This window comes from Chrysochloris asiatica, unplaced genomic scaffold, assembly GCF_000296735.1.
Source record: "Chrysochloris asiatica unplaced genomic scaffold, ChrAsi1.0 scaffold00051, whole genome shotgun sequence".
NCBI classification, from domain to species: Eukaryota; Metazoa; Chordata; class Mammalia; order Afrosoricida; family Chrysochloridae; genus Chrysochloris; species Chrysochloris asiatica.
This window is the reverse complement of record NW_006408569.1, coordinates 2,608,563-2,617,898: the sequence shown is the minus strand read 5'-3', so window position 1 is coordinate 2,617,898 and position 9,336 is coordinate 2,608,563. Positions and strand designations below refer to the sequence as shown.

Genomic DNA, 9,336 nt, shown 5'->3' with positions numbered 1-9,336 from the left:
GGAAGGTCAGGTAGATTACAGGATAAAATAGACTGTCTTAACTGGAGGGAAGAGTTCATGGAATATAAGGTAACCAATTCTACTGCAGAACAAACATGCCAGAAAAGACCCAAAAACATCTCCCAATTTTAATCTGTCACCTCCCACTTTCATAGGCTTAGAAGAGTACAGAGAATCAATCTGGTATGGAATCTTTCAGTGAAAGCATCACACTTCTGGATCTTCTGGTCAATATAGCACCTGTGATTTTGAGTATCCAACCAACCAGCCAGCTGCTGTCAAGTTGACTCCTACTCACTGCGTACAAGTCGATTCCGACTCCTACCAACCCCATGTGTGGGTGCAGAGTAGAACTGTGCTCCACAGGGTTTTCCATGCCTGTGACCTTCAAAAGCAGATCAGTAAGCCTTGTGGTTAGTAGTTGAGCACTTATCCATTTGTGTCCACTAGGGTTTCCAGTTTTGAGTATTACTGCCTGGGAGTCTTGGTGCCATAGTGGGTTATGCATTAGGCTACAAACTGCAAGATACACAGTTCAAATCACCAGCTGCTTAGTGGTAGACAGAGGAAACTTTCAGCTCCTGTAGAGATTTACAGTCTTGGAAACCCTACATAGGGTCAGTACGAATTGGCATTGACTCCATGACAGTGGTTTAGGGGTGTAGGAGTTATGGCTATGTGCAGGCAGGATGGGGTGGGGGAGGTGATGGGTGAGGATGGCTATGGAAGCTCCCCTGTCCTTAAGGATCTTGCTAAGTGCTTCACATTGATAATCTCCTGTTACCATCTTGACTAGTAGGTTTCAATATTCCCTTTATAAAGTGGAGAAAACCAAGGACTTTTAAAGAGCCTGACAGTTTGACTCAAGAGTTAAGTAGATTTCTAAAAAAGTAGTCTGAATACTATCAGCCTTAAGATCACTTGGGGGAGCTTGTTATAATTGCTGATCCTGAGCTCCAGCCCAAACCCCAACCCAGGAACCCAAATTCCTACATGTGGGCCCCATGAATCAGCATTTTAAAGAAGAGCCTCAGGTGAAGCGAAAGCAATGAAAGTGTGAAAACTACTACATTACAGCACCCATTAGCACTGAGAAGGCTAGGGTAATGGACCAGGGGCTGAAAACCACATACACAGCAATCAAGATTATTGATAAATCCAGTTTTTTCATCATTAATTTACTGAGCCATTTAGATTTCGCCCTGATAGGGTTGATGACATAAGTGAGAGACAGGGTTCTAAAAGGCCAGCTGGGATTTGATGGGAGAGAAAAGTGATAGCAGAGAACGGATCAGGTTGCATGGGCGGTGTCAGAAACTGGAATCCTGGGGCATCAACAGTTTAATTCCAGTCTCCCCACATATGGGGCTCAAGATACCTGTGGCCATCAAATAAGTGTGCTCTTAGAGCAGCTAGATCCCATCTCAAGCCCAACTAAGATGGCAATGATGGAAAAAACAACAAAAACAAGAGTGAAAAACAATCCTCATTCATCGCTGGTGATGTTGTGACATGGGATAGCCACTGTGCAAAACAGGTTCCTGATTCCTCCAAATGTTGGACACAGAGTGGCCATCTGGCCCAGCGATCCCATTCCTAGTTATCCACAAAACAGAAGTGAAGGGAGAAATGAACATGCATACCAATGTTCACTATAGCCCATTGCACAATTAGCTATAAAGGTGGAAATGACTAAAAGGGATAAACAAAATATGGTATATACACACAACAGAATATGAGGGGAAGTCAGAGAGTATTGCTACAAAATCATGGAAACCTTTATTAAACAAAAAGATCAAAATGTGAAGCTATTATTTCTTGACATAGCCTCCATCTAGGTCCATACACTTCTGAAGGTGGTGTTTCCCTCTCTCTAGCCCTTCCCTGAAGAATTCTGCTCTCTTGGGTTTGCATCACATCAAAACAGCAGTTTGGGCATCCTCAAGAGACTGAAACCATGTTCCTTTGAAATGTCCATTCTCCTGAAAATCGTGTTAAAATGTAGGTTCTGATTCAGTGTAAGTCTGGGGTGAGGCCTGAAACTTTGCATTTCTCACTTTGAGTAGCAAGGGTCTAATCCATTCTCTTTAAATCTTAGATACAGAAGACCTAAATGGAGTTAGAAGAAGCTCCTCTTTATCCATATTGGCTGAAAAATTAGCAGTTCTGTGGTTCCCATGTACCGAACATCAGTTCTCCCATAGTTTAAATACAATGAAATGCACTCGATATTGCATGCAATGAAATCTTGCTTCCATGTTTCAGAAGATATTTTAATGAGTATATATTCTGTTTCAGTGACTTTGTGAAGTACTTTGGCATGGATTATTCCATTTCATTTTCTCAACAACGCTATGCAGTAAAGAATTATTTTATGACCACTGTACAGATGAGAACAATGAGGTTCTGAGAGGTTAAGTAATTAAACTTGCCCAGTATCACACAGTTGGAAACTGACAGAGCCCAGACTGGAACTGTAATTCTGATTTCAAAGACTTAATTACAAAGGCCTTCTATGACAAGGTCAGCAGGACTCCAGGCAGGCAGAGAAGACCAGGAACCAGGCATGAGGCCTTTCCAAAGAGAGCACCAATGGAGCTATTGTCCCAGTGGATGCTGGATGACTAAGGTCTCGTGCCCTCAAGGGATAATACTTCTGCTGCTACTTTTGCAGCTGCCACTCTTCCCAAATGACCTTTCATGAGCCTCTGTGCTTTTACCACTCCATTTCATTTAAGACTCACGCCATGGAAGCAGCAGTCAAGAAATCAAATGGCATATTGATTGGGCAAATTTGCTGCAGAAGACCTCTGTAAAGTGTTCAAAGGCAAAGATGTCACTTTGAGGATTAAGGCGTGCCTGACCCAAGCCATGGTATTTTTAATTGTCTCATATATATGTGAAAGTTGGACAATGAACAAGGAAGACTAAAGAAGAATTGATGGCTTTGCATGTTGTTGAAGAGCATCAAATGATTCCGTGGATTGCCAGAATGCTCCTTAGAAGCCAGGATGGCGAGACTCTATCTCATATTCTTTGGACATTATGCAGAAGGACATTATGCATGGTAAAGTGGAGGGTTAGCAAAAATGAGGATGACCCTTAACTACAGGGAATGACAATAATATATTCAAACACATCAAAGATTTCAAGGATGGTGCAGGCTTGGATAGTGTTTCATTCTATTGTATATAGGATCACTCAGAATCAGAACTGGCTAGACAGTACCTAACAACAACAAAGCTCTCCTTTGAAAACCAAGGCACAGAGATATTAAGTCCAAGATTATATAGTTAATAGGCAGGAGAGCTGGGATTCAAACTCACACCTGCCTTAACAGGAAGTGTGTGCTTTTATGCATAATTTTGTGGTGTTTCTGCTTAACTGAAAGGTTCCATGGAACTGATGTTTTAGTGTGCAGAGAGAAATAGTTTACAACATTACACCACACAGAGAGATACTGACAAGTGCTATATAAAAAATAAAACCAAATAAGAACTTTACTATCATGATCCTCACAACCACCTTGGGAAGTATTACTAACCCATTTAAAGGATAAGGAAAATAAAGATTGGAGATGTTCACTTGCTTAACAACTGAGCTATGCAAGCCCAGAGAGCTGGGCCTTCATCCACTGGGATATAAACTGACAATCAGTTTCCTTATCAGCTTCAACAGCTCATCTTTCTCACTTTCATTGGGTCTACACATCATGGTGCTATTGGTTTTCATGGATCCTCATTCTAGAACTTTCTGAGTTTTCTTTCTCAGACACCATATCAGAAAACATAAATCCAAGCCCTGGGCTTCTCCCAGTGCTCTTTAATATTTTACTTTTCATCAAAATTCCAGGCATAAGCAACATTCAAATATGCTGCTCTTCTGTGATGTGATTAAAAGGCCTGAATGGTGTCTCTATGAATCATCAAGCCCTTTCTGTAATAACTTTTCCTCTTTAGAATAATGTGCTGATCCATTGATTACATCAGTTCCAAAGGTTGAATCAGTGAGGTGAAATTTACAGGCAAGAATGTATTACCAGACACTAATTCTCCTTCCTTAGGGTAAGCTCTATAAATGTGCAGCAATAGAATAGCTTTGCAATTTTCAGGAGGAGTCTACGATGCTGAAATGAAACCCATCAGACAAAGAATGTCTTTTCCCTACCACAAATTACCCTGTGCTTTATGAGCAACAGGTAAACAAGGAACTTTTGAAAGCGGAAGACAATCATATTTTTCCATTCAGCAAAGGTTTTATTTCACAAGAGCCTGCAGCATTAGTACTTTGGAAAAACAGTTAATTTGTCCTCATTCCTTTTAAACCTGGGGGCACTGAATACACACATCACTGAAATAGACCAACTTCCTTTCCATAACAGGAAAGTGGCTCATGGGGAAAAAGCTGCAGCTTCTCTGGCCACCAACATCTCCTACCAGACACTTATGAGCGCTTGAATGCCCTGTCTAACTTCAAACTACAAAAATCATTCTTCAGAGATGGCACAAGAAATAAATACCACCCACTCCTAAAAAGCTTTCTGCTTGGCAGAGAAATCAAAGCCAAGAATACCCATCCCCTCACAGTCCCACCAAGACAAAATTAATCAGGGAGCCCTGATTGGAGTGGGTACAAAGAGCGGAGAGGACCAACAGCTGAATGGATCAGAACTGACAAAGGCTAAGTCTTGGTGACACAGGACTAAGAAGCAATACACACTAAGTCTCATCTTTTCTGAGCAGGGAGAGCAAACTTTTTGCTGCTCTTTTATATCTGGCACAACTCACTATGGTACATTTTCTTGTTCTTTATCAAGAGTTGTCAATATCATCATCATCACCATCTTCATTTGATATTGTAGTCATACCAAAGGTTTTGCACATATTGTTTCATATAATTCTTACAAAAATCTTGGAAGACAGGACACTCATAACCAAAGTAATGGTAGTTATCATTTCCTGTTGTGGCACTGTGGGCTAATATGCTAGACCGCAAGGTCGGTTTGAATGACAAAGTCAGCGGTTCAAACTCACCAGCTGCTCCTTGGAAACCCTATACAGAGTCGCTATGAGACTGACCCAACTCAGTGGCACTTAACAAGAAGCATGGAATGTCTGTCAGTTTGTCATGCTGTGGTGGCTTGTGGTTGCTGTGAGGCCACTAGCATTTTATATACTAGCAGAGTCTCCCATGGTGGACAGGTTTCAACTGCGCTTGCAGACTAAGGCTAGAAAGAAGAAAAAAGGTGGACTACTTCTGAAAGTTTAGCCTCATGATTAGCAGAAAAACAGTGTCTGATACACTTCCAGAAAATGATCTCCTCATGTAGAAACACTCTCAAAATACGATTGGGGAAGAACTGTCTCCTCAAAGTAAAGTTGGTCTTCATGACATAAATGGAGCAAAGCTTTTGAGATCTTCATTTGCTGATAGGGTACAACTCAAAATGGAAAGAAAGTTACAACCATCCATTAATAATCAGAACATGGAATGTGTGAAGTATGAACTTAGGATATTTGGAGTTGTCAAAAATGGAATGGAATTCATGAAGATTGATATCGTAGGCATCAGTGAGCTGAAATGGACTGATAATGGTCATTTTGAATCAGTCACATGGTGTACTATGCTGGGAATAACAAATTGAAGATGAATGGCATCGCCTTCATTGCCAAAAAGAGCATTTCAACATCTACTTAGATGTACAATCCTGTCTGGGATAGGATAATATTCATAGGCCCAGAAGGAGGACTTGGTGTCTTGATGTGGCTCCATAGTATAAAAACTGGACTACTAACCACAAGGCCAGCAGTTCAAGCCCACCAGTCACTACTTGGAAACTCTACATATAGTTGCTATGAGTTGGAACCTACTCAATGGCACCTATCGACAAAAACAACAAGGAAGACCAGTTAATACCACTATAATTCATATTTACACACTAACCACTAAAGTTAGTCATAACGAGACGGAAAAATTTTATCCATTTCTTCAATCTGAAATTGATCAAGCATGCAATCAAAATGCATCAATAATAACTGGTGATTGGACTATAAAAGTTGGAAGCAAAGAGGAAGGATCAGTAATTGGAAAAATATGGCCTTGGTGACAGAAATTATGCTGGAGATCACATGATAGAATTTTGCAAGACCAATGACTTATTCACTGTAAATAACCTTTTTTCAACAACATAAAGGGCAACATGGACATCACTAGATGGAATACATAGGAATCAAACTGACTACATCTGTTGGAAGACAAGATGGAAAAGCTCAATGTCTTCAGTCAAAACAAGGCTGGTGGCCAACTGGAATAGACTATCAACTGCTCATATGGAAATTCAAGCTAAAGCTGAAGAAAATGAAAATAAGTCCACGAGATCTAAAATATGACCTTGAATTGTACAGCCTGAATTTAGAGACCATCTCAAGAACAGAGTTGATGCATTTGACACTAATGATTGCAGACACTAATGATTGCAACTGTGGGATGAAATTGAGAACACCACATAGGAAGGAAGCGAGAAAAGACAAGAGTGGATGTCAGAAGAGACTCTTAGGGAAGCTGAAGGAAGTGGCAAAAGGAGGAACTAAAAAAGCCGAATTGAAAATTCCAAAGGGCAGCTTGCGACGACAAAGCCGATATCAAAATGAAATGTCCAAAGACCTGGAGTTACAAAACCAAAAGGCAAGAACCCACTCAGCATTTGTCAAGTTGAAAGACCTGAAGAAACAATTCAAGCCTCCACTTGAAATATTGAAGGATTCTATGGGCAAAATATTGAATGATGTAGAAAGCATCTAAGAAGATAGAAGGAATACACAATCACTGTATCAAAAATAAATGGTCAATGGTCATCCATTTCAAGAGGTAGTATATGATCACAAACCAATGGTACTGAAGGAAGAAGTCCAAGCTTCACAGAAGGCATTGTCAAAGAACAAGACTCCAGGAATTGACAGAATACAAAGGGAAACATTTCAACAGATGCCATGCTGGAGGCCCTCACTTAACTATGCCAAGAAATTTGAAAGGCAGCTTGGAGGAGATTCATATTTGTGCCCATTCCAAAGAAAAGTGTCCCAACGGAATGCAGAATTCATTGACTAATATCATTTATATCACATGCAAGTAAAATTTAGCTAAAGATAATTAAAATACAGTTGAGCAGTACATCCAGAGGGAGCTGTCAGAAATTCAAGCCAGATTCAGAAGTAGATGTGGAGAGAAGGATATCATTGCTGTGGTCAGGTGGATCCTGGCTGAAAGCAGAGATTACCAGAAAGATGCTTACTTGAGCTTTATTGACTATTCAAAGGCATTCAACTGTGTAGATCCAAACAAACTATGCAGAGGTATTCAATTATGTGGAATATAACAAATTGTGTAGATAACACTGTGAAGAATGAGTATTCCAGAACACTTAATTGTGCTCATGAAGAACCTGTACATAGACCAAGACAAAGCCATTCATATAAAACAAGGGGATACTGAGTGGTTTAAAATCAAGAAATGTGTGCATCACAGTTGTATTCTTTACCCCATACTCATTCAATATGTATCCTGAGTAAATAATCTTAGAAACAGGATTATATGAAGAAGAATGTGGTATCAGCATTGGAGGAAAACACATTAGCAACATGTGATATGCGAATATTAATAACCTTGCTTGCTGAAACTGAAGAGGACTTAAAATGCTGATGAAGATCAGAGACTTCAGTATGGGTTGCACCTCAATGTAAAGAAACTAAAATTCTCACCACTGGACCAATAAATGGTCCGTGATAATTGAAGAAAAGACTGAAGTTGTCAAAAACTTCAATTTGCTTGGGTCCACTATCAACACTCATGGAAGCAGCAGTCAAGAAATGAAAGAACATATTGCATTGGGCAAATCTGTTGCAAGTGACCTCTTTAAAGTGTTAGAGAGCAAAGATTCCAGTTTGAAGAGTAGGATGATCCTGACTCAATATGTGGTATTTTCAACAGCATCATATGCTTTGAAAGACCATAGAAGAATCGATGCTTTGGGCTTGTGGTCTTGGCAAAGGATCTTGAAAGTACCATGGCTTGCCAAAAGAACAAGAAAATCTGTATTGGAAGAAGTACAGACAGAATGTTCCTAAGAACTCAGGATGGTGAGACTTCTCCTACTTCAGACATATTATCAGGAAGGACCAGTCCCTGGAGAAGGACATTATGCTCGGTGAAGTGGAGGGTCAAGGAAAAAGAAGAACTCCAGAAGATGGACTGACACAGTGGCAGCATCAGTGGTCTCAAACATATTAACAATTGTGAGGATCGGATAGAACCAGACAGTATTTCCTTTTGCTGTGTCTATGTTCCATATTGAGTCAGAACTGACCAGATGGCCCCTAACAACAAATAACAAGCGCTGTATGATGTCTGGGGGCAGTAGAGCTTCAGTGGTAGGAGACCTGGGTTTGATTATCAGCACATTATGCACAGTTACAACTCATCTGTTATTGGAAGCTTGCAGATTTCAGCGGAGCTTCCAGACTAAGGGAGGGTAGGAAGGAAGGCTTGGCAATCTACTTCTTAAAATCAGACAACAGATCATAGGGGTGATGTCACCATGAGTCGGGGGTCAACTCAACAGCAGTTGACAATAACTTTTTTTTTTTTTTTACAATAACTTTTGACACAGTATTTCCTTTCCTTCTTAGAACAATTCTATTATTAACACTGTTTTACACATACAGAAACAAAAGATCAAAGACATTAAGTAACCTCCCCAGGGTCACTGTTTATAGAAATAATAGTATCCAGGTCTCTCAGATTCCACAGCCTACACTTGTCTTCAATGTTGGATTTTAACATTTCTGTGAGCAAGCACTAGGCTTAGTTCTTCGTTGTACGGCTCTCAGCATCTAGCTAAGAGTGGAGAATCAATAAATACTCAAATTGCCTCCTGCTCTTAACTCTTAGCTCTGAAAAGATTAACCAAAAACTGTCGCCGCATGAGTGGACCATGAGATCTTACCCAGAAAAGCAGCGACAGCAGAGGAGGTGGCAGAGACAATGACATAGAGAGCTAGAGCAGCTGAGGACTCTAGGCCCATGGACTGAGAAAGGGTGTATGCCTGCAGGCAGGAGGCTGGCTTGCAAAATGTGCCCTTTAGACAATTAAATGAATATATATATATTTAGTTTTGTATGTGTATGTCAAATATTTTTGCTTTCATCGTTTTTGAAAAATAAAATGTAAAAGGGAAGCCATACAGTGAAACCCCCCTGTAACTGTTGTTACAGGGAGGGAGTGCAATCAATGAAATGAAACAAAATGTGTGATTGGTTGAAAGTTAAAAAAAAGAAAGG

The 9,336-nt window shown here is 40.2% G+C and overlaps 1 protein-coding gene across 2 annotated transcripts in view; it reads right to left on the bottom strand.

The window, feature by feature from the left end:
• The window catches only part of HS6ST2 (heparan sulfate 6-O-sulfotransferase 2), a 460,411-nt gene that overhangs the window by 199,241 nt on the left and 251,834 nt on the right, over nt 1-9,336 (bottom strand). The window lies entirely within an intron of this gene.